Source organism: Pseudophryne corroboree, chromosome 6 (genome assembly GCF_028390025.1).
Source record: "Pseudophryne corroboree isolate aPseCor3 chromosome 6, aPseCor3.hap2, whole genome shotgun sequence".
Lineage (NCBI taxonomy): Eukaryota > Metazoa > Chordata > Amphibia > Anura > Myobatrachidae > Pseudophryne > Pseudophryne corroboree.
In genome coordinates, this window is record NC_086449.1 from 150,947,887 (window position 1) to 150,972,399 (window position 24,513).

The following is a 24,513-nucleotide window of genomic DNA, read 5'->3' on the forward strand; positions in this document are numbered from 1 at the left end:
AGCAGGGTACAACAAAATTTTGGAAGGTATACCATCCTAGGCGCTAAAATAAAATAGTGGACAAACGATATGGTGCAGTCACTTATTCAAAAGACTTCAGTGTTGTTCCATCTGTTGATAATTTGCTTAATTTCAACGATGCAGTGCATGCAAATAAAGAAAAAATATATATAGTGTGATACAGTTTTAAGTGAACAAATTTTCTTCATGAATTACATATAATGTAATTCTATAAGTGATAATTTATATAAGTGACTGCAGCATATCGTTTGTCCACTATTTTATTTTAGCGCCTAGGATGGTATACCTTCCAAAATGTTGTTGTATCTAGGCTTGTATGTAGATGTTTGGTGACATCTAGGGAGGCAGACCATCTACGGCAGCTTTTTTTGTTTTAGCGCCATTTAGCAGGGATTCGCCACAATTTTTGTTTCATGTGAGAGCAGGTGCCCCTTTCCCATACTCCCCACCATGCACAGACACCCTCTAACTGACAGCCCTCATCCCCCACTGTTTCCCCCAATCCAGTACCTACCTTGCCTTCTATCTTGAGCCCATATCATCCTAAAATGCATAGTAATACCATGGGCAGTGCTTTAAACAGCAAACGAGAGTTGATGACCATTTCCTCACTTTAATGCTGACAAATTTTCTCATTAGGGGCTACATGTTGGATCTACTTAACACTGCCACCTTATTTAAAGTGGACAGTAACAGGTTCCAATGTATAGGTCAAAAAAATAAAAAAAAATTGACTTGACAATGGTCGGCACATTTTTGTTATTTTCTCTGACGTCCTAGTGGATGCTGGGAACTCCGAAAGGACCATGGGGAATAGCGGCTCCGCAGGAGATTGGGCACAAAAGTAAAAGCTTTAGGACTACCTGGTGTGCACTGGCTCCTCCCCCTATGACCCTCCTCCAAGCCTCAGTTAGATTTTTGTGCCCGAACGAGAAGGGTGCACACTAGGTGGCTCTCCTGAGCTGCTTAGTGAAAAAGTTTAAGTATAGGTTTTTTATTTTCAGTGAGTCCTGCTGGCAACAGGTTCACTGCACCGAGGGACTAAGGGGAGAAGAAGCGAACTCACCTGCATGCAGAGTGGATTGGGCTTCTTAGACTACTGGACATTAGCTCCAGAGGGACGATCACAGGCCCAGCCATGGATGGGTCCCAGAGCCGCGCCGCCGGCCCCCTTACAGAGCCAGAAGAGGTCCGGGAAATCGGCGGCAGAAGACGTCCTGTCTTCAATAAGGTAGCGCACAGCACCGCAGCTGTGCGCCATTGCTCTCAGCACACTTCACACTCCGGTCACTGAGGGTGCAGGGCGCCCTGAGACGCAATAAAAACACCTTAGATGGCGAAAAATACATCACATATAGCTCCTGGGCTATATGGATGCATTTAACCCCGGCCAGTTTTTCCTTAAAAAAGCGGGAGAAAGGCCGCCGAGAAGGGGGCGGAGCCTATCTCCTCAGCACACAAGCGCCATTTTCCTCACAGCTCCGCTGGAAGGACGTCTCCCTGACTCTCCCCTGCAGTCCTGCACTACAGAAACAGGGTAAAACAAGAGAGGGGGGGGGGGCACTAATTTGGCAGATTAATCAATACAGCAGCTATATAAGGGAAAAACACTTATAGAAGGTTATCCCTGTATATATATAGCGCTCTGGTGTGTGCTGGCAAACTCTCCCTCTGTCTCCCCAAAGGGCTAGTGGGGTCCTGTCCTCTATCAGAGCATTCCCTGTGTGTGTGCTGTGTGTCGGTACGTTGTGTCGACATGTATGAGGAAAATGGTGTGGAGGCGGAGCAATTGCCTGTAATAGTGATGTCACCCCCTAGGGAGTCGACACCTAACTGGATGGTCTTATGGAAGGAATTACGTGATAGCGTCAGCACTTTACAAAAGACTGTTGACGACATGAGACAGCCGGCAAATCAGTTATTACCTGTCCAGGCGTCTCAAACACCGTCAGGGGCTCTAAAGCGCCCGTTACCTCAGATGGTCGACACAGACCCAGACACGGACACTGACTCCAGTGTCGACGGTGAGGAAACAAACGTGTTTTCCAGTAGGGCCACACGTTACATGATCACGGCAATGAAGGAGGTTTTGAACATTTCTGATACTACAAGTACCACAAAAAAGGGTTTTATGTGGGGTGTGAAAAAACTACCCGTAGTTTTTCCTGAATCAGATTAATTAAATGAGGTGTGTGATGAAGCGTGGGTTTCCCCCGATAAAAAACTGCTAATTTCTAAAAAATTATTGGCATTATACCCTTTCCCGCCAGAGGTTAGGGCGCGTTGGGAAACACCCCCTAGGGTAGATAAGGCGCTCACACGCTTATCAAAACAAGTGGCGTTACCGTCTCCTGATACGGCCGCCCTCAAGGAGCCAGCTGATAGGAAGCTGGAAAATATCCTAAAAAGTATATACACACATACTGGTGTTATACTGCGACCAGCAATCGCCTCAGCCTGGATGTGCAGTGCTGGGGTGGCTTGGTCGGATTCCCTGACTGAAAATATTGATACCCTGGACAGGGACAGTATATTATTGACTATAGAGCATTTAAAGGATGCATTTCTATATATGCGAGATGCACAGAGGGATATTTGCACTCTGGCATCAAGAGTAAGTGCGCTGTCCATTTCTGCCAGAAGAGGGTTATGGACGCGACAGTGGTCAGGTGATGCGGATTCCAAACGGCATATGGAAGTATTGCCGTATAAAGGGGAGGAGTTATTTGGGGTCGGTCTATCGGACCTGGTGGCCACGGCAACGGCTGGGAAATCCACCTTTTTACCCCAGGTCACCTCTCAGCAGAAAAAGACACTGTCTTTTCAGGCTCAGTCCTTTCGTCCCCATAAGGGCAAGCGGGCAAAAGGCCACTCATATCTGCCCCGGGGCAGAGGAAGGGGAAAAAGACTGCAGCAGGCAGCCTCTTCCCAGGAACAGAAGCCCTCCCCCGCTTCTGCCAAGTCCTCAGCATGACGCTGGGGCCTTACAAGCGGACTCAGGTACGGTGGGGGGTCGTCTCAAAAATTTCAGCGCGCAGTGGGCTCACTCGCAAGTGGACCCCTGGATCCTGCAGGTAGTATCTCAGGGGTACAAATTGGAATTCGAGACGTCTCCCCCTCGCCGGTTCCTGAAGTCTGCTTTACCAACGTCTCCCTCCGACAGGGAGGCGGTATTGGAAGCCATTCACAAGCTGTATTCCCAGCAGGTGATAATCAAGGTACCCCTCCTACAACAGGGAAAGGGGTATTATTCCACGCTGTTTGTGGTACCGAAGCCGGACGGCTCGGTGAGACCTATTTTAAATCTGAAATCCTTGAACACTTACATACAAAGGTTCAAATTCAAGATGGAGTCACTTCAGTGATAGCGAACCTGGAAGAAGGGGACTATATGGTGTCTCTGGACATCAAGGATGCTTACCTCCATGTCCCAATTTGCCCTTCTCACCAAGGGTACCTCAGGTTTGTGGTACAGAACGGTCACTATCAGTTTCAGACGCTGCCGTTTGGATTGTCCACGGCACCCCGGGTCTTTACCAAGGTAATGGCCGAAATGATGATGATTCTTCGAAGAAAAGGCGTCTTAATTATCCCTTACTTGGACGATCTCCTGATAAGGGCAAGGTCCAGGGAACAGTTAGAGGTCGGAGTAGCACTATCTCAAGTAGTGCTACGACAGCACGGGTGGATTCTAAATATTCCAAAATCGCAGCTGATTCCGACGAAACGTCTGCTGTTCCTAGGGATGATTCTGGACACAGTCCAGAAAAAGGTGTTTCTCCCGGAGGAGAAAGCCAGGGAGTTATCCGAGCTAGTCAGGAACCTCCTAAAACCAGGCCAAGTGTCAGTGCATCAATGCACAAGGGTCCTGGGAAAAATGGTGGCTTCTTACGAAGCGATTCCATTCGGCAGACTCAACGCAAGAACTTTTCAGTGGGATCTGCTGGACAAATGGTCCGGATCGCATCTTCAGATGCATCAGCGGATAACCCTGTCTCCAAGGACAAGGGTGTCTCTCCTGTGGTGGTTGCAGAGTGCTCATCTTCTAGAGGGCCGCAGATTCGGCATTCAGGACTGGGTCCTGGTGACCACGGATGCCAGCCTGAGAGGCTGGGGAGCAGTCACACAGGGAAGAAATTTCCAGGGCTTGTGGTCAAGCATGGAAACGTCATTTCACATAAATATCCTGGAACTAAGGGCCATTTACAATGCCCTAAAAGTCAAGCAAGGCCTCTGCTTCAGGGTCAGCCGGTGTTGATCCAGTCGGACAACATCACGGCAGTCGCCCACGTAAACAAACAGGGCGGCACAAGAAGCAGGAGGGCAATGGCAGAAGTTGCAAGGATTCTTCGCTGGGCGGAAAATCATGTGATAGCACTGTCAGCAGTGTTCATTCCGGGAGTGGACAACTGGGAAGCAGACTTCCTCAGCAGACACGACCTCCACCCGGGGGAGTGGGGACTTCACCCAGAAGTCTTCCACATGATTGTGAACCGTTGGGAAAAACCAAAGGTGGACATGATGGCGTCCCGCCTCAACAAAAAACTAGACAGATATTGCGCCAGGTCAAGGGACCCTCAGGCAATAGCTGTGGACGCTCTGGTAACACCGTGGGTGTACCAGTCAGTGTATGTGTTCCCTCCTCTGCCTCTCATACCCAAGGTACTGAGAATCATAAGAAGGAGAGGAGTAAGGACTATACTCGTGGCTCCGGATTGGCCAAGAAGGACTTGGTACCCGGAACTTCAAGAGATGCTCACGGAGGACCCGTGGCCTCTACCTCTAAGAAAGGACCTGCTCCAGCAGGGACCCTGTCTGTTCCAAGACTTACCGCGGCTGCGTTTGACAGCATGGCGGTTTTCCTGAAGGAAAAAGGCATTCCGGATGAAGTCATCCCTACCCTGATCAAAGCCAGGAAGGATGTAACCGTGCAACATTATCACCGTATTTGGCGTAAATATGTTGCGTGGTGTGAGGCCAGGAAGGCCCCTACAGAGGAATTTCAACTGGGTCGTTTCCTGCATTTCCTGCAAACAGGACTGTCTATGGGCCTAAAATTAGGGTCCATTAAGGTTCAAATTTCGGCCCTGTCGATTTTCTTCCAGAAAGAACTGGCTTCAGTTCCTGAAGTTCAGACGTTTGTCAAGGGGGTACTGCATATACAGCCTCCTTTTGTGCCTCCAGTGGCACCTTGGGATCTCAATGTAGTTTTGGGGTTCCTAAAATCACATTGGTTTGAACCACTCACCACTGTGGACTTAAAATATCTCACATGGAAAGTGGTAATGCTGTTAGCCCTGGCTTCAGCCAGGCGTGTTTCAGAATTGGCGGCTTTATCCTATAAAAGCCCTTACCTAATTTTTCATACGGACAGGGCAGAATTGTGGACTCGTCCTCAATTTCTCCCTAAGGTGGTTTCAGCGTTTCACTTAAACCAGCCTATTGTGGTACCTGCGGCTACTAGGGACTTGGAGGACTCCAAGTTGCTGGACGTAGTCAGGGCCCTGAAAATATATGTTTCCAGGACTGCTGGAGTCAGAAAATCTGACTCGCTGTTTATCCTGTATGCACCCAACAAGCTGGGTGCTCCTGCTTCTAAGCAGACTATTGCTCGTTGGATTTGTAGTACAATTCAGCTTGCACATTCGGTGGCAGGCCTGCCACAGCCAAAATCTGTAAAAGCCCATTCCACAAGGAAAGTGGGCTCATCTTGGGCGGCTGCCCGAGGGGTCTCGGCTTTACAACTTTGCCGAGCAGCTACTTGGTCAGGGGCAAACACGTTTGCTAAATTCTACAAATTTGATACCCTGGCTGAGGAGGACCTGGAGTTCTCTCATTCGGTGCTGCAGAGTCATCCGCACTCTCCCGCCCGTTTGGGAGCTTTGGTATAATCCCCATGGTCCTTTCGGAGTTCCCAGCATCCACTAGGACGTCAGAGAAAATAAGAATTTACTTACCGATAATTCTATTTCTCGTAGTCCGTAGTGGATGCTGGGCGCCCATCCCAAGTGCGGATTGTCTGCAATACTTGTACATAGTTATTGTTACAAAAATCGGGTTATTATTGTTGGGAGCCATCTTTTCAGAGGCTCCTCTGTTATCATACTGTTAACTGGGTTCAGATCACAAGTTATACGGTGTGATTGGTGTGGCTGGTATGAGTCTTACCCGGGATTCAAAATCCTTCCTTATTGTGTACGCTCGTCCGGGCACAGTATCCTAACTGAGGCTTGGAGGAGGGTCATAGGGGGAGGAGCCAGTGCACACCAGGTAGTCCTAAAGCTTTTACTTTTGTGCCCAGTCTCCTGCGGAGCCGCTATTCCCCATGGTCCTTTCGGAGTTCCCAGCATCCACTACGGACTACGAGAAATAGAATTATCGGTAAGTAAATTCTTATTTTCTCAACTCTTGCTTTATTTACTATCCAGGTAGACTACAATTGGGAATAGTAGCCTGTGGTGAGCGCAGCGAGTCACATTGCCCGAAGCATAGCGAGTGTATACGTTTGCACTAATTTTGGTCACATATTATGAAACATCTAAAATAACACCTCAAACGTACAAAACTTGTGGTGACCATTTGCGTGTCGACCTTTTACCCCTGTCAACCTAAACCGATGTCTACCTTCTACCCGTCGACCCTGCCAACCTAATGTATGCCGACAATATGGGGTCGACCTAATGACTGTCTACCCAGATGCTGTAGATCTTTTATACCGCACCTGACAGCAATACGTCTGCTGCGTCTTATTCAACTGTATGGAAACAGTTAAACCACTTGTGAATAGCCAATCATTCTATTACCAGGGCTCTGTGCCCACATGGCACAACATTATCGTTACTCTCTGGGCAGAGCATATGGCGCGTCATACCCTATCACACGTTTCTCCATTCTCTTTGTATAGGCTTTTGTCTTTCAGTGTCCACTCTATGTCCTCCAATACATTTCTCAGGTTCCCTTGAGAACCTGCTTTTATAGGGAACAGCCTCTGTCACTTCATATACTACAAGGGCCTCTTTTTCACGGCATACATGCTGCAGCACGAGCAAAGATATAAAAAGGACACATCTGTATATTTCATGTTAACAAAATCCGCCTAATCTACTGGAAGCAATTTTGTCTTCTCTGTTCAGCCCCCTCCATTCTGATTACCCAAATTATCCTGAATAACATCTTGCTTGAAAACAATAATTGCAGCCATATTAATCTGTCCTCCTCCTGTTCACGTTCTTTCCTCCCCTGCCTAAAACTTTGCACTTAGTAGTTATAATAAGATAGTGAAAAACAAACCTTCAACAAACCTGTGTAAATACAGCTGGATGGTTATAAAGTAAACTTTGCAAGCAAAAAACGAGATTTATGGTAAGAACTTACCGTTGTTAAATCTCTTTCTGCGAAGTACACTGGGCTCCACAGGAATGACATTGGGGTGTAGAGTAGGATCTTGATCCGAGCCACCAACAGGCTCAAAGCTTTGACCTTCTTCCCAAGATGCATAGCGCCGACTCCTCTATAACCCCGCCTCCGTGCACAGGAGCTCAGTTTTTGTTAACCAGTCCAATGCAGTAGCAGGTAAAAGACGACAACCGTTAGTAGCCACATACACCACATTCTCACGACAGGAGAAGGTGTCAGCGGCTAATGCCATACCAACTCAAAGAAGCCAAGGGCGTCAGGGTGGGCGCCCTGTGGAGTCCAGTGTACCTCGCAGAAACAGATTTAACAACGGTATGTTCTTACCATAAATCTCGTTTTCTGCTGCGGGGTACACTGGGCTCCACAGGAATGACATTGGGGATGTCCTAAAGCAGTTCCTTATGGGAGGGGATGCACTGTAGCGTGCAGAAAAACCCGGCGTCCAAAGGAAGCATCCTTGGAGGCGGAAGTATCGAAGGCATAGAACCTTATGAACGTGTTCACTGAGGACCACGTAGCCACCTTGCACAATTGTTCAAGGGCGCACCACAGCGGGCCGCCCAAGGAGGTCCAACCGACCGAGTAGAATGGGCCTTTATAGTAGCAGGAGCTGGAAGGTCAGCCTGTACATAAGCATGTGCAATCACCATTCTAATCCATCTGGCCAGGGTCTGCTTGTGAGCAGGCCAGCCACGTTTGTGAAAACCAAACAGAACAAAGAGAGAATCCGACTTCCTGATGGAGGAAGTTCTCTTCACACGGATATGGAGAGCCCGTACCACAACCAAAGACCGCTCTTTGGTAGACCATTCAGGAGAGGCCAAGGCCGGAACCACAGTATCCTGATTAAGGTGGAAAGAAGAAACCACCTTAGGTAAATACCCGGGACGTGTTCTAAGAACCGCCCGATCACAGTGAAAAATCAGATATGGTGACCTGCAAGACAAGGCACCCAAATCAGACACCCTTCTAGCAGAGGCAATAGCCAGCAGAAACAATACCTCAAGAGAAAGCCCCTTAAGGTCCGCAGATTCAAGAGGCTCAAATGGAGACTCTTGCAACGCCTCCAATACCACCGACAAGTCCCAAGGGGCCACATGTGGGATATAGGGAGGTTGAATCCGCAACACACCCCGGAGTAAACGTATGTACATCAGGTAAAGTCGCAATTTTTCTCTGAAACCAACCCGACAAGGCAGAAATATGAACCTTGATGGAGGCCAGACGAAGGCCCAAGTCCAGGCTCTGTTGTAGGAAGGCCAAAAGTTTGGCCGTACTAAACTTGTAAGCGTCATGATTGTCAGATGCGCACCAAGCAAAGTAAGAATTCCAGACCCTATGGTAAATCCGAGCAGATGCCGCTGTCGGGATACTGACAACTGGCATCCCGTTCGCCGGGAATAATAAGAATTTACTTACCGATAATTCTATTTCTCTGACGTCCTAAGTGGATGCTGGGGACTCCGTCAGGACCATGGGGATTAGCGGCTCCGCAGGAGACAGGGCACAAAAGTAAAAGCTTTAGGATCAGGTGGTGTGCACTGGCTCCTCCCCCTATGACCCTCCTCCAAGCCTCAGTTAGATTTTTGTGCCCGGCCGAGAAGGGTGCAATCTGGGTGGCTCTCCTAAAGAGCTGCTTAGAGTAAAAGCATTTAAAGGATGCATTTCTATATATGCGAGATGCACAGAGGGATATTTGCACTCTGGCATCAAGAGTAAGTGCGATGTCCATATCTGCCAGAAGATGTTTATGGACACGACAGTGGTCAGGTGATGCAGATTCCAAACGGCACATGGAAGTATTGCCGTATAAAGGGGAGGAGTTATTTGGGGTCGGTCCATCGGACTTGGCGGCCTCGGCAACAGCTGGAAAATCCACCTTTTTTTTTACCCCAAATCACATCTCAGCAGAAAAAGACACCGTCTTTTCAGCCTCAGTCCTTTCGTCCCCATAAGGGCAAGCGGGCAAAAGGCCAGTCATATCTGCCCAGGGATAGAGGAAAGGGAAGAAGACTGCAGCAGGCAGCCCATTCCCAGGAACAGAAGCCCTCCACAGCTTCTGCCAAGTCCTCAGCATGACGCTGGGGCCGTACAAGCGGACTCAAGTGCGGTGGGGGGTCGTCTCAAGAGTTTCAGCGCGTAGTGGGCTCACTCGCAAGTGGACCCCTGGATCCTACAAGTAGTATCCCAGGGGTACAGACTGGAGATTCGAGACGTCTCCCCCTCGCAGGCTCCTGATGTCTGCTTTACCAACGTCTTCCTCCGACAGGGAGGCAGTATTGGAAACAATTCACAAGCTGTATTCCCAGCAGGTGATAATCAAAGTACCCCTCCTACAACAAGGAAAGGGGTATTATTCCACACTATATTGTGGTACTGAAGCCAGACGGCTCGGTGAGACCTATTCTAAATGGGAAATCTTTGAACACTTACATACAAAGGTTCAAATCAAGATGGAGTCACTCAGAGCAGTGATAGCGAACCAGGAAGAAGGGGACTATATGGTGTCCCTGGACATCAAGGATGCTTACCTCCATGTCCCAAATTGCCCTTCTCACCAAGGGTACCTCAGGTTCGTGGTACGGAACTGTCACTATCAGTTTCAGACGCTGCCTTTTGGATTGTCCACGGCACCCCGGGTCTTTACCAAAGTAATGGCCGAAATGATGATTCTTCTTCAAAGAAAAGGCGTCTTAATTATCCCTTACTTGGGCGATCTCCTGATAAGGGCAAGGTCCAGAGAACAGTTGGAAGTCGGAGTAGCACTATCTCAAGTAGTTCTACGACAGCACGGGTGGATTCTAAATATCCAAAATCGCAGCCGTTTCCGACGACACGTCTGCTGTTCCTAGGGATGGTTCTGGACACAGTCCAGAAAAAGGTGTTTCTCCCGGAGGAGAAAGCCAGGGAGTTATCCGAGCTAGTCAGGAACCTCCTAAAACCAGGAAAAGTGTCAGTGCATCATTGCACAAGAGTCCTGGGAAAAATGGTGGCTTATTACGAAGCGATTCCATTCGGCAGATTCCATGCAAGAACTTTTTAGTGGGATCTGCTGGACAAATGGTCCGGATCGCATTTTCAGATGCATCAGCGGATAACCCTATCTCCAAGGACAAGGGTGTCTCTCCTGTGGTGGTTACAGAGTGCTCATCTTCTAGAGGGCCGCAGATTCGGCATTCAGGATTGGATGCTGGTGACCACGGAGGCCAGCCTGAGAGGCTGGGGAGCAGTCACACAGGGAAAAAATTTCCAGGGAGTGTGATCAAGTCTGGAGATTTTTCTCCACATAAATATACTGGAGCTAAGGGCAATTTACAATGCTCTAAGCTTAGCAAGACCTCTGCTTCAAGGTCAGCCGGTATTGATCCAGTGGGACAACATCACGGCAGTCGCCCACGTAAACAGACAGGGCGGCACAAGAAGCAGGAGGGCAATGGCAGAAACTGCAAGGATTTTTCGCTGGGCGGAAAATCATGTGATAGCACTGTCAGCAGTGTTCATTCCGGGAGTGGACAACTGGGAAGCAGACTTCCTCAGCAGGCACAACCTCCACCCGGGAGAGTGGGGACTTCATCGGGAAGTCTTCCACATGATTGTGAACCGTTGGAAAAGACCAAAGGTGGACATGATGGCGTCCCGCCTGAACAAAAAACTGGACAAGTATTGCGCCAGGTCAAAAGACCCTCAGGCAATAGCTGTGGACGTTCTGGTAACACCGTGGGTGTACCAGTCGGTGTATGTCTTCCCTCCTCTGCTTCTCATACCCAAGGTATTGAGAATTATAAGACGTAGAGGAGTAAGAACTATACTCGTGGCTCCGGATTGGCCAAGAAGGACTTGGTACCCGGAACTTCAAGAGATGCTCACAGAGGACTCATGGCCTCTGCCGCTAAGAAGGGACTTGCTTCAGCAAGTACCATGTCTGTTCCAAGACTTACCGCGGCTGCGTTTGACGGCATGGCGGTTGAACGCTGGATCCTAAGGGAAAAAGGCATTCCGGAAGAGGTCATTCCTACCCTGGTCAAAGCCAGGAAGGAGGTGACCGCACAACATTATCACCACATGTGGCGAAAATATGTTGCGTGGTGTGAGGCCAGGAAGGCCCCATGAAGAAATTTCAACTCGGTCGTTTCCTGCATTTCCTGCAAACAGGAGTGTCTATGGGCCTCAAATTGGGGTCCATTAAGGTTCAAATTTCGGCCCTGTCGATTTTCTTCCAGAAAGAATTGGCTTCAGTTCCTGAAGTCCAGAAGTTTGTCAAGGGAGTACTGCATATACAACCCCGTTTTGTGCCTCCAGTGGCACTGTGGGATCTCAACGTAGTTCTGGGATTCCTAAAATCACATTGGTTTAAACCGCTCAAATCTGTGGATTTGAAATATCTCACAGGGAAAGTGACCATGCTGTTGGCCCTGGCCTCGGCCAGGCGAGTGTCAGAATTGGCGGCGTTTGTCTCAAAAAAGCCCATATCTGATTGTCCATTCGGACAGGGCAGAGCTGCGGACTCATCCCCAGTTTCTCCCTAAGGTGGTGTCAGTGTTTCACCCGAACCAGCTTATTGTGGTACCTGCGGCTACTAGGGACTTGGAGGACTCCAAGTTGATAGATGTTGTCAGGGCCCTGAAAATATAGTTTCCAGGACGGCTGGAGTCAGGAAAACTGACTTGCTGTTATCCTGTATGCACCCAACAAACTGGGTGCTCTTGCTTCTAAGCAGACGATTGCTAGTTGGATGTGTAGTACAATTCAGCTTGCGCATTCTGTGGCAGGCCTGCCACAGCCAAAATATGTAAATGCCCATTCCACAAGGAAGGTGGGCTCATCTTGGGCGGCTGCCCGAGGGGTCTCGGCTTTACAACTTTGCCGAGCTGATACTTGGTCAGGGGCACACCCTGACTGAGGAGGACCTGGAGTTCTCTCATTCGGTGCTGCAGAGTCATCCGCACTCTCCCGCCCGTTTGGGAGCTTTGGTATAATCCCCATGGTCCTGACGGAGTCCCCAGCATCCACTTAGGACGTCAGAGAAAATAAGAATTTACTTACCGATAATTCTATTTCTCGTAGTCCGTAGTGGATGCTGGGCGCCCATCCCAAGTGCGGATTGTCTGCAATACTTGTACATAGTTATTGTTACAAAAATCGGGTTATTATTGTTGTGAGACATCTTTTCAGATGCTCCGCTGTTATCATGCTGTTAACTGGGTTCAGATCACAGGTTGTACAGTGTGATTGGTGTGGCTGGTATGAGTCTTACCCGGGATTCAAAATCCTTCCTTATTGTGTACGCTCGTCCGGGCACAGTATCCTAACTGAGGCTTGGAGGAGGGTCATAGGGGGAGGAGCCAGTGCACACCACCTGATCCTAAAGCTTTTACTTTTGTGCCCAGTCTCCTGCGGAGCCGCTAATCCCCATGGTCCTGACGGAGTCCCCAGCATCCACTACGGACTACGAGTAATAGAATTATCGGTAAGTAAATTCTTATTTTCTCATAGTCCGTAGTGGATGCTGGGAACTCCGAAAGGACCATGGGGAATAGCGGCTCTGCAGGAGACTGGGCACAAAAGTAAAAGCTTTAGGACTAGCTGGTGTGCACTGGCTCCTCCCCCTATGACCCTCCTCCAAGCCTCAGTTAGGATACTGTGCCCGGACGAGCGTACACAATAAGGAAGGATTTTGAATCCCGGGTAAGACTCATACCAGCCACACCAATCACACCGTACAACCTGTGATCTGAACCCAGTTAACAGCATGATAACAGAGGAGCCTCTGAAAAGATGGCTCACAACAATAATAACCCGATTTTTGTAACTATGTACAAGTATTGCAGACAATCCGCACTTGGGATGGGCGCCCAGCATCCACTACGGACTATGAGAAATAGAATTATCGGTAAGTAAATTCTTATTTTCTCTGACGTCCTAGTGGATGCTGGGAACTCCGAAAGGACCATGGGGATTATACCAAAGCTCCCAAACGGGCGGGAGAGTGCGGATGACTCTGCAGCACCAAATGAGAGAACTCCAGGTCCTCCTCAGCCAGGGTATCAATTTTGTAGAATTTTACAAACGTATTTGCTCCTGACCAAGTAGCTGCTCGGCAAAGTTGTAAAGCCGAGACCCCTCGGGCAGCCGCCCAAGATGAGCCCATCTTCCTTGTGGAGTGGGCATTACAGATTTTTGGCTGTGGCAGGCCTGCCACCGAATGTGCAAGCTGAATTGTACTACAATTCCAACGAGCAATAGTCTGCTTAGAAGCAGGAGCACCCAGCTTGTTGGGTGCCTACAGGATAAACCGCGAGTCAGATTTTCTGACTCCAGCCGTCCTAGAAACATATATTTTCAGGGCCCTGACAACGTCTAGCAACTTGGAGTCCTCCAAGTCCCTAGTAGCCGCAGGCACCACAATAGGTTGGTTCAGGTGAAACGCTGAAACCACCTTAGGGAGAAACTGAGGACGAGTCCTCAATTCCGCCCTGTCCGAATGGAAAATCAGATAAGGGCTTTTACAGGATAAAGCCGCCAATTCTGACACGCGCCTGGCCCAGGCCAGGGCCAACAGCATGACCACTTTCCATGTGAGATATTTTAACTCCACAGATTTAAGTGGTTCAAACCAATGTGACTTTTTGGAACCCAAAAACTACATTGAGATCCCAAGGTGCCACTGGAGGCACAAAAGGAGGCTGTATATGCAGTACCCCTTTTACAACGTCTGAACTTCAGGGACTGAAGCTAGTTCTTTTTGGAAGAAAATTGACAGGGCCGAAATTTGAACCTTAATGGACCCCAATTTCAGGCCCATAGACACTCCTGTTTGCAGGAAATGTAGGAATCGACCCAGTTGAATTTCCTCCGTCGGGCCTTACTGGCCTCGCACCACGCAACATATTTTTGCCAAATGCGGTGATAATGTTTTGCGGTTACATCCTTCCTGGCTTTGATCAGGATAGGGATGACTTCATCCGGAATACCTTTTTTCCTTCAGGATCCGGCGTTCAACCGCCATGCCGTCAAATGCAGTCGCGGTAAGTCTTGGAACAGACAGGGTCCTTGCTGAAGCAGGTCCCTTCTTAGAGGTAGAGGCCACGGATCCTCCGTGAGCATTTTTTGAAGTTCCGGTTACCAAGTCCTTCTTGGCCAATCCGGAGCCACGAATATAATGCTTACTCCTCTCCATCTTATCAATCTCAGTACCTTGGGTATGAGAGGCAGATGAGGGAACACATACACTGACTGGTACACCCACGGTGTTACCAGAGCGTCTACAGCTATTGCCTGAGGGTCCCTTGACCTGGCGCAATACCTGTCGAGTTTTTCCCAACGGTTTATAATCATGTGGAAGACTTCTGGGTGAAGTCCCCACTCTCCCGGGTGGAGGTCGTGTCTGCTGAGGAAGTCTGCTTCCCAGTTGTCCACTCCCGGAATTGCTGACAGTGCTATCACATGATTTTCCGCCCAGCGAAGAATCCTTGCAGCTTCTGCCATTGCCCTCCTGCTTCTTGTGCCACCCTGTCTGTTTACGTGGGTGACTGCCGTGATGTTGTCCGACTGGATCAACACCGGCTGACCTTGAAGCAGAGGTCTTGTTAAGCTTAGAGCATTGTAAATGGCCCTTAGCTTCAGGATATTTATGTGAAGTGATGTCTCCAGGCTTGACCATAAGCCCTGGAAATTCCTTCCCTGTGTGACTGCTCCCCAGCCTCGCAGGCTGGCATCCGTGGTCACCAGGACCCAGTCCTGAATGCCGAATCTGCGGCCCTCTAGAAGATGAGCACTCTGCAACCAACACAGGAGGGACACCCTTGTTCTTGGTGACAGGGTTATCCGCTGATGCATCTGAAGATGCGACCCGGACCATTTGTCCAGCAGGTCCCACTGGAAAGTTCTTGCGTGGAATCTGCCGAATGGGATTGCTTCGTAGGAAGCCACCATTTTACCCAGAACCCTTGTGCATTGATGCACTGAGACTTGGCTCGGTTTTAGGAGGTTCCTGACTAGCTCGGATAACTCCCTGGCTTTCTCCTCCGGGAGAAACACCTTTTTCTGGACTGTGTCCAGGATCATCCCTAGGAACAGAAGACGAGTCGTCGGAACCAGCTGCGATTTTGGAATATTGAGAATCCAATCGTGCTGCCGCAACACTACCTGAGATAGTGCTACACCGACCTCCAACTGTTCCCTGGATCTTACCCTTATCAGGGAATCGTCCAAGTAAGGGTTAACTAAAATTCCCTTCCTTCGAAGGAATATTATCATTTCGGCCATTACCTTGGTAAAGACCCGGGGTGCCGTGGACCATCCATACGGCAGCGTCTGAACTGATAGTGACAGTTCTGTACCATAAACCTGAGGTACCCTTGTTGAGAAGGGTAAATTTGGACATGAAGGTAAGCATCCTTGATGTCCCGAGACATCATGTAGTCCCCTTCTTCCAGGTTCGCAATCACTGCTCTGAGTGGCTCAATCTTGAATTTGAACCTCTGTATGTAAGTGTTCAAAGATTTTAGAATCGGTCTCACCGAGCCGTCCGGCTTCGGTACCACAACAGTGTGGAATAATACCCCGTTCCCTGTTGCAGGAGGGGTACCTTGATTATCACCTGCTGGGAATACAGCTTGTGAATGGCTTCCAAAACTGTCTCCCTGTCAGAAGGAGACATCGGTAAAGCCGACTTTAGGAAACGGCGAGGGGGAGACGTCTCGAATTCCAATTTGTACCCGAGATATCACCTGAAGGATCCAGGGGTCTACTTGCCAGTGAGCCCACTGCGCGCTGAAATTCATTGAGACGGGCCCCCCACCTTGCCTGATTCTGCTTGTAAAGCCCCAGCGTCATACTGAGGGCTTGGCAGAGGCGGGAGAGGGTTTCTGTTCCTGGGAACTGGCTGATTTCTGCAGCCTTTTTCCTCTCCCTCTGAAAGACCGACCCCAAATAACTCCTCCCCTTAATAAGGCAATACTTCCAAATGCCGTTTGAAATCCGCATCACCTGACCACTGTCGTGTCCATAACCCTCTACTGGTAGAAATGGACAACGCACTTAGACTTGATGCCAGTCGGCAAATATTCCGCTGTGCATCACGCATATATAGAAATGCATCTTTTAACTGCTCTATAGGCAAAAATACACTGTCCCTATCTAGGGTATCAATATTTTCAGTCAGGGAATCCGACCACGCCAACCCAGCACTGCACATCCAGGCTGAGGCGATTGCTGGTCGCAGTATAACACCAGTATGTGTGTAAATACATTTTAGGATACCCTCCTGCTTTCTATCAGCAGGATCCTTAAGGGCGGCCATCTCAGGAGAGGGTAGAGCCCTTACAAGCGTGTGAGCGCTTTATCCACCCTAGGGGGTGTTTCCCAACGCACCCTAACCTCTGGCGGGAAAGGATATAATGCCAATAACATTTTAGAAATTATCAGTTGTTATCGGGGGAAACCCACGCATCATCACACACCTCATTTAATTTCTCAGATTCAGGAAAACTACAGGTAGTTTTTCCTCACCGAACATAATACCCCTTTTTGGTGGTACTCGTATTATCAGAAATGTGTAAAACATTTTTCATTGCCTCAATCATGTAACGTGTGGCCCTACTGGAAGTCACATTTGTCTCTTCACCGTCGACACTGGAGTCAGTATCCGTGTCGGCGTCTATATCTGCCATCTGAGGTAACGGGCGCTTTAGAGCCCCTGACGGCCTATGAGACGTCTGGACAGGCCCAAGCTGAGTAGCCGGCTGTCTCATGTCAACCACTGTCTTTTATACAGAGCTGACACTGTCACGTAATTCCTTCCAACAGTTCATCCACTCAGGTGTCGACCCCCTAGGGGGTGACATCACTATTACAGGCAATCTGCTCCGTCTCCACATCATTTTTCTCCTCATACATGTCGACACCAACGTACCGACATACAGCACACACACAGGGAATGCTCTGATAGAGGACAGGACCCCACTAGCCCTTTGGGGAGACAGAGGGAGAGTTTGCCAGCACACACCAGAGCGCTATATATATATACAGGGATAACCTTATATAAGTGTTTTTCCCCTTATAGCTGCTGTATTGTTTATACTGCGCGTAATTAGTGCCCCCCCTCTCTTTTTTAACCCTTTCTGTAGTGTAGTGACTGCAGGGGAGGGCCAGGGAGCTTCCCTCCAACGGAGCTGTGAGGGAAAATGGCGCCAGTGTGCTGAGGAGATAGGCTCCGCCCCCTTACCGGCGGCCTTATCTCCCGTTTTTCTATGTATTCTGGCAGGGGTTAAATGCATCCATATAGCCCAGGAGCTATATGTGATGTATTTTTTTTGCCATCTAAGGTATTTTTATTGCGTCTCAGGGCGCTCCCCCCCAGTGCCCTGCACCCTCAGTGACCGGAGTGTGAAGTGTGCTGAGAGCAATGGCGCACAGCTGCGGTGCTGTGCGCTACCTTATTGAAGACAGGACGTCTTCTGCCGCCGATTTTCCGGACCTCTTCTGCTCTTCTGGCTCTGTAAGGGGGACGGCGGCGCGGCTCTGGGACCCATCCATGGCTGGGCCTGTGATCGTCCCTCTGGAGCTAATGTCCAGTAGCCTAAGAAGCCCAATCCACTCTGCACGCAGGTGAGTTCGCTTCTTCTCCCCTTAGTCCCTCGATGCAGTGAGCCTGTTGCCAGCAGGACTCACTGAAAATAAAAAACCTAATTTAAACTTTTACTCTAAGCAGCTCAGGAGAGCCACCTAGATTGCACCCTTCTCGTTCGGGCACAAAAATCTAACTGAGGCTTGGAGGAGGGTCATAGGGGGAGGAGCCAGTGCACACCAGCTAGTCCTAAAGCTTTTACTTTTGTGCCCAGTCTCCTGCGGAGCCGCTATTCCCCATGGTCCTTTCGGAGTTCCCAGCATCCACTAGGACGTCAGAGAAACATATGTATTCCGTTACATCTGCCCCACCTGGAATGCAACATGGTTTTACCCAATTGCTAACAACTCTGAAATACCCCCAATATGTGTCAAATATTATAGGGTTGTGTAATTGTGCAGTTCCATCTCCTCTGCTACACCCACCTACCCCCTAATTGGAAGATTTTGAAACCGTAGCCCCTTCAGCGTGTATGAGTGAGGTGATATATAATTTAATCACCGAATATTGACGAGTGGAAGCTGTACCCGCTGACCCCCCCATTGTAGGCATCCCTGATTGATAAATAAAGAATGGGCAGTATGGATAGTGTAATGGTTAGCATTACTGCCTCACAGCACTGAGGTCATGGGTTCAATTCCCACCATGGCCCTAACTGTGTGGGTTTCATCCCATAATCCAAAAATATACTGGTAGATTACTTGGCTCCCAACAAAATTAACCCTAGTGTGTGCATGTGGTTGGGAATATAGACTGTAAGCTCCTCTGGGGCAGGGACTGATGTGAATGGCATAGTGCTGCCATGTGTTCCCTATATAAATAACTGGTAATCTTCTACATAAATGCAAAAGTGTCCTCCTGTCCTTCTATACAAATCCAGAGTTTACAAGCTATGATCGTGAAATCTTACCTGCGACCGTATTAAAACACAGCCAAGGCAACTAAAACAATTAGCTATCCCTAGCACCCCTGAGGGAGGGAGGGAGGGGGGGGGGGAGACAGCAGCACTAAGTATATCAGGAGACAGCATAACTCCGGAATTGCTGGAGCAATGTACTCAAAAAAAATCGGTACACATATGCCTTACAATCTGGGATAAACACTGTCATGGGAAGACACCCCTAGCACCCTCAGAGGTGAGGCAGCAGCACTGAGTATTTCAGCAGACAGCATAACTCTGGAATGCCTGCAGAAATTTACAACAAACTTGGTACACATATGACTTACACTCTGGAAACAAACACTGTGGGGGTCAGACACCCCTAGCACCCCCAGGGGTGGGACAGCAGCACAGAGTATGTCAGCAGACAGCATAACTGTGGAAGGCATGGAGCAATTTACACCAAACTTGGTACACATCTGACTTACAATCTGGGAACAAACTCTGTGGGGGTTAGACACCCCTAGCACACCTAGGGGTGGGACAGCAGCACAGAGTGTTTCAGAAGACAGCATAACTCCCGCATGCCTGGACCAATTTACAACAAACTTGCTACACATATGACTTACAAGTTGGGAACAAACACTGTGTGGGTAAGACACCCCTAGGGGTGAGGCAGAAGCACAGAGTTTTTCAGCAGACAGCATAACTCTGGAATTCCTGGAGCAATTTACACCAAACTTGCTACACATATGACTTACACTCTGGGAACAAACACTGTGGGGGAAAACACACCACTAGCACCCCTAGGGGTGAGCCAGCAGCACAGACTATATCATGACATACATGATATGTCAGTGATGACAGAGCTGCATGTGACAGGGCCAGTGACATGATGTGAGGAGGGGAATGGAGGTAGCACGAACCCACACACTGACAGTTATATAGTGGAAGTAGCATGGTCCCCCAGCAGCACAGAGCATATCAGGAGATATATAATGTGCTACGCTATATAAGAAACTGTAAATAAATCGATAATTTCTCAGGGGCACTGACATGATGTGAGGAGGGGAATGGAGGCAGCAGGAAATCACAGACTGAGAGTTGTATAGTGGGAAAAGCAGGGTCCCTTGGGGGGACCAAAAAGAGGTCAGGCCACTACACAAAGTGCATCAGGGAAGCAAGATATGCCTATATACTAGATCTCCAACCAACGTAAATTAACAAACAACTAACATTCTAATTTACCATACTCATCCCGTAGTGAAGCACGGTTATTCAGCTACAGTATCTACAATGTTATTTATACTGTATGTTTAATATTTACATTTATTTATGTAAACAGACATTCTTAAAATCCCAGGCAACGCCGGGTACCCCAGCTAGTAAATAATACAGAATAGGAAATACTGCTTGTCAGTAATTATTTATATATAATAGAAACAGTATCTATCTTGCAGAAAAGTAGGAATTGTATTGTGCAGCTGGTCCATACTGTAAATGAGGGACATTTTTAAGGACAGATATATCCAGGGGAAAATCTTTAACGTCCTGCACGGTCTCTAAATATGGACAGTTGGCTATTATGTGTGCCAGCAGGTGGAGGCAATATATGAAATGTATGTGCTGTCAGCTTACAAATTAGTAAATGCATATACTTGAAGGTGCCTGTATGTTTGAACTGGTTCATTTGCAGCAGTGTACTAATATTCCTCTTAGATGTAGGGCCAGATGTAATGAAGTCCGAGTTGGTCGGAAAGTGTGGGTTCCTGCGAAACTCGAGCGTTTTTTTAAAGCAGCAATCATTTACAAGGCATGGTTTTGCCTTGCACATGATTGCCGCGTTAAAAAAAAAAAAAAAGAGAAAAAAAGTCCGAGTTCAGCCAGGAACCCGCACCTCCGGCCAATTCTGACTTCATTACATCCGGCCTGTAATCTTTCTAAATGAACGGGCTACTCAGCCCAAATGATAAGTTGCTGGAACTTTTCTGAAGAGTGGTTTTGTCAAACTTACTGATGACTGTCAGGTCAGTGGGCGCGTGGACCCCATAAGGCAATGACTGTACGCAACATTACTAATATTTACAATGCTTTGCAAGGGGCCGTTCACTGTAGGACACTAAATAATGTAATTTAATGTGTGTGTGGTAGGGATGGCCATCGACCATCGATGATTCCTAATCATCGATGGTTTGTGGCCTATGTCGAATACTTTTGACATCGCTGCGAGAGAACCAGATGGTTTCCCTCCATCGATGACACAGCATAAACGAATATTTATTTATTTTTTTGCAAAGTGTCGGGACACGAAGCATAGCTCTGCCCCTGACACTATTAAGCTCCTCCCCCACCCTCTTTTTTTATTTAAGTGGGCCTCGGCACAGCCAGCACATTTCAGTTGTGGCCATCGAGTGATGCTAATCACTGATGGTTTGCCATAGATGGTTTATGTACCATCGATGGATATCACAGATGGTATCATCGATGGCAACCATCGATGGACAGCCCACAACGGCCATCCCTAGTGTGTGGTGCATTTTGTTTATCTCCCAGAGATCGCCTGTTTGTATGCACAATGAAGGATACAGTCGTACATGATCACTATTAAAAAGTGCAAGGTTGTTTCCCACCATCGATAGTAAGGAACAACCAGATATTTTATTCTCCTTTCTTCAATGTGTCAGAACACGTAGCATAGCTCCAACACCCGTGAAGCCCTGCCCCAGGTCACCGACTGGCCAGTAGCCCATTCCATAGTAAAGCAGGGATGACCATCGGTGAGTGAAACCATCAATGGTTCCCTAAAAGATGGTTTTATACCATAGATATATAACCTGGGATCCGGATTGAAAGTCGACAGTAACTAGGTTGACAATGGGGTCAATTCAATTCGGCAACTTAAGAATAGCGCCGGGAATTAGCTCCCGACGCTATTCAATTCAGCTGCTAGTGACCCGCAATTGTCGGGAATTCTTCTCTCATCCCCGGGGGATGAGAGAAGAAACCCGACAAAAGTGCTGCCTCGCGGCCGGCGCGAGGCTGATTCTGTCGGGAATCAGCATCGCCGCGGGTAGTTAAGTCGGAGAATGCCCGTTCTCCCGACAAAACTACCTGTTAAGTCGGCGAGAACGGGACATCGCCGACTTAACTGGAGCTGAATTGAATAGCGTCGGGAGCTAATTCCCGGCGCTATTCTTAAGTTGCCGAATAGAATCGACCCCAATGTCTAGGTCGACAGTAACTAGGTCGACAGGGTCTTTAGGTCGACATGAGTTTTTCACAATTTTTTTCTTCTTTTGAACCTTTTCATACTTAACGATCCACGTGGACTACGATTGGAACGGTAATCTGTGCCGAGTGAAACGAAGGCACCATGCCCGAAGCATGGCGAGCGAAGCGAGCCATGCGAGGGGACGCGGTGCACTAATTGGGGTTCCCGGTCACTCTACAAAGAAAACGACACCAAAATAACATTAAAAACTCATGTCGACCTTTTGACCTGTCGACCTAAAGACCCTGTCGATCAATAGTGGTCGACCTAGACATTGTCGACCTAGTTACTGTCGACTTTCAATACCACACCCATATAACCTACCGATTGCCATCCTTATCTAACCTGACTCCCAGCCTGCATCCAGTGAATGACTGTCAGCATGCTTATTGGTGGATGGACAGCCAGTCACTGTATGGAAGCATATGGAGAGACAGCACAGGCCAGCAGGAGGGGCAAATTATTGTTTTAGTTTTTTTAAGTGGTTTTGTGAATGGGTGGTTAGCAGCTTTACCCAGGGCCCACAATTGCTGTGAGACTGCCGTGGTTTTAAACAATCTAGAATTGAAGGGAACTAGTTCCCTTCGATCTCTCCAATCAGGATTGTATAAAGAAATATAATGACTGGAGAAGTATATGTCCTCCAGCTGCACGTGATGAGACCCACACTGCCGCACGCAGGGGGACAGGACAGTGTCACACCAGCTGGTTACCGGGCTGCTGCACAAGGTGCGACGCCCGGTACAGCCACAGAGTAAGCCCGCCACATGAACAACACGCCGGTAACCTGTTTCCAGGGTGACCGCAGAAGAAGAATCCCGGCGTCTTCCGGTGTCGGGAAGAGATTAGCGGAGCTGCCTCCTTACACTCCAGCAACGCGTCCTTATCATAGGAAGAACTACATCTCCCGACATCCTCTGCGCGCCGGGGGCGGAAACAAACTTTATTTAACCATAGCAAAACAGACACTTTGCCTTGTATTCTGCACAGCAGTGACCTGTGGGGAGGAACTCGTAAGGGAACAAGCGAGCGGCTCAAGGGCAAGCAGGACTGCACATTGCGCTGGAGCAGTATCCGGCCCCCTCTTCCCTTCCTGCACAGTCCAGCCTGCTGCCTGTCACTCTCAGCGCCTCCCCCGGCCCCGGATTGGGCAACGGCTACTTAACTGGGCTGCAGCCCCTTCAGGCTGCACACACATACGGTCAATGCTGTCATGTGACTCACTTGCAGATTGCTGCTGGGAGCAGCTCCAAAGCCTGCTGTCAGCCACCTCTCCCAGTCGCTCATCTTCTGTGGGACTACAAGTGCCAGCATGAGCTGGATGGGCATTCTGGCAGGACAGCTCACATAGCTGGGTCAGTGTGTGAGGGTCGATAAGCAGAAGGATGATGCTAGATTCAAGTGGCCTAAGGAACCTTTTCCGTCAGGGGGAGGAGCTACAACACAAGGGGGAGGAGCTAGGCCAGCGGCTAAGTTTCTCTACTATCCACGCCACCAACTATTACCTTTAGTAATCAAGTGGCGAGCGAAGCGAGCCATAAACAGAAGGCAGGCTTTGTGTCAGCACATAAATATGTGTGTGTGGGATGCACTGTATGGGGATGCAGTTAATTTACCTGCTGTTGAGATCCTGACCAGTGACGTGCGGTGGGGTAAAAACCCGGGGAGGCACTGCATAAATTATATAGGCGCAACCCCCCCCCCCCCACCCACACACACACACACACACACACACACACACACACACACACACCCCCCCCCCCCCTCCCCTCTTTCCGACCTTTACCTGCCCAGCTCCCTGCACCCCCCGAAATGCCGCCTGTCAGAATCCCCACCAAATCCCAGAGTTCCCACTCAGGTGGTGGTCCATGCCACCACCCAAGGGGGAATATAAGGCTGGGGCCCAGGGCCGGTGCAAGGTTTCTAGGCGTCCTAGGCAAAGCTACACAATACCGGAAATGTGGATAAAACCCCCAAACTAGGTTTTTACCGCATTTTCCTGTTAGTACATCCCGCAGGTTGGATATGGTATACTGGCAGTAAGGATGCTGGCAGTCAGAATACCGGTCCCAGCATTCCGACTGGCTGAAACCTGACAGGGGAGTTTAGGTAAGAGAACCCTAATCCTCCCCATAACTTGCCTGACCCTAATCTCTCCTCCAGCAGCCTAACCCTATTCCTCCCTTCCCACAGCCTAACCCTTACCTCCCCACCCCCTGTAGCCTAATCCTAACCTTCCCCACCCACTGCAGCCTAACCCTCACCTCCCCCTCCTGCAGGTTAACCCTAACCCCCCCC

The 24,513-nt window shown here is 49.0% G+C and overlaps 1 protein-coding gene across 4 annotated transcripts in view; it reads right to left on the bottom strand.

Annotated features, from left to right (window-relative positions):
* The window catches only part of LOC134936784 (fumarylacetoacetate hydrolase domain-containing protein 2), an 85,695-nt gene extending 62,168 nt beyond the window's left edge, over positions 1-23,527 (bottom strand). The window contains exon 1 of one of the 4 annotated variants that reach the window (XM_063932040.1): positions 23,440-23,527. The gene's annotated coding sequence lies outside the window, so the exon portion shown is untranslated. The other 3 variants (XM_063932039.1, XM_063932041.1, XM_063932038.1) reach the window with 3 other exon arrangements.
* Positions 23,528-24,513: the final 986 nt, after the last annotated feature.